A 3756-nucleotide genomic window follows, 5' to 3' on the forward strand; every position below is an offset into this window, starting at 1 on the left:
CACTGTCTTGGTTTTCCCCTGAGGGCAGCTCTTTGGGAGGATGCATTGTGCAGTGCAGCAGGGGAGTCTGCTGTCAGAAAAAAACAGTAGGGTGGGGGTGACGCCCTTGTGAGGCTGCAGTTTTTCCCTCTCTCCTTTGTAAGAAATAATGAAGGCCTCAGAAGCATTGCCACAGCTGTTTCAGTTGCCTGGAGACACTGATCTTAGTCCTCATCTTCCCCAAATGACTCCCCCACTCACTGTAGGGGTGACTCCCACTGCTGGGCACAGAATAAAACCACCCAGCGATTGCTGAGGCCACTTGTCTCTTCATGACCATTGTTGGAGCTGCTGTGTTTCGCTCTTCCCTCCTGTGGCCCCTTTGCCATTACCATTTGTCAGTGATTACGCTTTCCTTAAGGGGTGTGTGTTTGTTTTGTTTGTGCTCTACTCACTTCAGAAATCAGATCATAATACAGGGAAGTAATTGGACAAGTTAAAGTTCACCCTGCCTCCAGGAAGTCCGGTGCTGCATAGCCACGAGATGACCTGAGGAGCGTTAGAAGCCGTAAGCAACTTGTAGCAAATGAAAATACGAAACTAATATGATAAAACTACATGATGCTGAAGGAGGTGAAGCCTTTGCTGCCCAGATCCTGGTGTGGCCGAATTGCTCAAATGATGTCCCGAGCACAAACAAGCACACTTTAATTATTACTGAATCATTGCCCGTGTATTTGATTTGATATTGCAACATGTTTGCTTTCTCATGCGTTACCATGCTTGTTGTTTTTTAATTTTGAGGAAAGTAGACTGCTATTACCTAAATATGTGACCCAGTGTAATGTTGTGTTTCATGATTAAATTTAATTGCAACTTTTATGTAAGGCATTTTGGAACACCAGGAAGCAATGCAAATGTCTCTGTGTAAGCACTAGGGTTTTAATAAGAATGGATCTTAGGATAGAAAAATAATTTGTAATTGTATCTGTTTGAACTGTGTTTTTAAAAGTGGTATAAGCAGAAAAATAAAGACTTTGTAATTAAAAATTACTGAATTGGCACAAATCGTAGCTGTTTTAAGGAAACTGGCAGCAATCCAGATTTTGAAATGTGGTAAGAGATGATTTCTTTTCATCTCAGAATTGCAGAAAAAAAACCAACACTGAAAGTTACATGAAACTAAATCATTGAGCGTGGCTATCAGCACACTTCAGAAAAAAAATCAAAGCAGCTGAAATGTGTATTCAGGATGAGATTGAGTGAAGTCTGTCACACAGACAGAGTGCATAGCAGCAGCAGAATAAAACCTGGCTTGGAGAGGGGCCAGGAGAGAGCTTGCTGCTTGAATTGCTTTGCAGTTTTACCAAGTGTTTTTTTTTGTCCCTACAGCAGCAAAACTGTGACAGGATCGAAAGCCGTCCTGTGTCGGGTGGGCTGCAGCAAGGTGACTGCAGGGGGCCCCTCCAGTGCGCAGGTACATGACAGATGGGTCACAGTGCCATGGTGCAGTCTTGACCCGTGGATTAAGAATTGGGGTGTATTTATAGACACACACGCACTAAAGTGAAAATGGAATTGCACAAACTTAGTATAAAACTGTTTTGAAACATTCACCGTGGCGTCAACAGCGCCAGGTTTTCGGTTTGATGCAGGTGCCCCTCCTTCCCCTGGAGCCACTATACTCACTGCAGCATCTAAAAGCCATCAATAAAAACCCCAAATTTCCTTAGATGTTTTAGTTTCAACAGGACAGGAGAGCTCAGAAGGGAAGCAGCTGGTCCTGGACAGTAAGGTTGGTATTTATCACCTTTAAGTGTTTTTATCTCTAAAATATGACAGTAAATCAAGGTATGGCTAAGATCCAACAAGCACGACTTCTTCTAACTGAGATGGTACGTGCTCTGTCTTTGCTGTCTGTCCTTTCTTTGTCCCATTTTCTGCTACTTCTCAAGCGCCAGACAAACGTGGAGACGTGGCCCAGGTGGATTTGGCTGTCCCGCAGGTAGCGGCTCTCTGGTTGGTTGGTTTTATGCATCACCTTGGCTGTGGCCTGGTCTGGTTTATGTGATACACCCTTCAGATCAAGAAGGTACATGTACCGAGTCTAAGTCATCTCTGCATCTGATTTTCATCTTTGAGAAGTATTCTAAATAGGAGCTGAAAAAACCACTTGTCGGGTAGGTTGTGCTGGCTCTGGGAAAGGTTTTGTTTTGGAAAAAGCAGCCTGGTGCAGAGAGGGCAGCCAGAAACAATGTTTTTTACAGGAGGATGTAATTCTGCATTGAGGAGAGGAGTGTACAGTCCCCTGGGTTGGTTCACGTTTAACGACATTCCAATACAAACAGCAGGACTTAGCCACTGAACGGGAATGCGCAAGGAAATGCAGACGACTGCTTGGCGAGGGCAGGGATGAAATCCCAGGGTGAGCTTAACACAGGCATTTAACCACAGTGCTGACCTGGGTGCCAGGCAGTAAGGGACAAGATGTAGAAAAATTTGTACTGACTGTTTTGGCTTCCAGTCTTCCTCTTTCTAAACTGTTCAAAATCTGCCTTTGTTGAAAATCTAAACAAACATTCCTGTGCGATCATGCAGCAAAGGGGCCTGCTGGGGCGGGCTCGGGGGAGCCTGGTGACTTACTCTGCTGGGGACTGCTTTTCCATTCAGGCCCTACTTATTTTTGCTGTCGTGGGGTTCAGGGGATTTTTCCAGTGCTGACCTTGGCAGGGCAGAGTTCCAGACACCACGGAAGGCAGCGGAGCCAGGGGGCTGTGGGCTGCCTGGAGAGGGAAACCCTGGAGCAGCTGCAGCCTGGCTGCAACCTCTGCCCTTCCCTCTACCCATAGGGAGCACTTTGCATGACAAAGCATTGCAGAAAACTGATCTTCCTCGTATGCCTGCTCTGGTCAGCAACAGCCTCTTGCTCAGAGAATCACCGCTTAGGAGGTCGCACAACCACGGACAAACGTGTTCATTGTTGCCGTCCTCCTCCATGTGGATGAGCTGCAGCTGGCCCCCTCGGAGACACTTGTTTTTAAACTGGGAGGACGCTCTATGGGGGCTGTGTTTACCCGAGAGCTCAAACCGCGGGTACATCTGGCAGCACTCGCCTCTGTGCCATCCCAGAGTTCGCAGGGGTGGGGGGTGCTTGAAGCCCTCGACCCGGTTGGGTGATACTGGTGGATGCAACAGACTGAACACCCCGTGGCTGTCTTCTGCTTCAGATGCAGCTGCGTGTTGTGATGGACACGGTTGTGACAACGTGAGTGATTTCTGCAAATTGCTGTGGCTGAAAGACTGGCATAGCAAATGCAGCAGCTCGGCAGTACTGGGCTGGGGGAAGCTCCACGTGTGGGGCTGTGGGTCCTTGGGTTCACAGAGGAGGTTTCGGCAGCAAGGTGGATGCTGTTCCTGGGGTTGGTACATGTTGGTCCTACAAAGAGACAATTTTGCAGCTTTTCCCGCTGGCAGAAGGGTGAGGCGCAGGAGGGAGATGTTTTGCTGTGCTGGACCATGCCCTTGTGGAAGCTGGAAGAGATGTCAGGTTTGCCGGTGTTGGCTCAGCTGAACAGTGAAACGTTCCTCCTTGGTGGCAGAGAGCATCTCCACAGCTCCCCGTGTGCAGGCTCTCGTCCACTTACTGGTTGGTACCAAACCAGTGCCATCAGCCTTCGATAGCTACAAACAAAAGCAGGATGTCTGTGGTCTAACTGAAACGAGCCAAGCTTGTGCCTTCGATCTGACACTGAAGGTTGCTCGAGGCAGGGGCCGCCC

This window comes from Mesitornis unicolor, unplaced genomic scaffold, assembly GCF_000695765.1.
Source record: "Mesitornis unicolor isolate BGI_N332 unplaced genomic scaffold, ASM69576v1 scaffold39501, whole genome shotgun sequence".
Lineage (NCBI taxonomy): Eukaryota > Metazoa > Chordata > Aves > Mesitornithiformes > Mesitornithidae > Mesitornis > Mesitornis unicolor.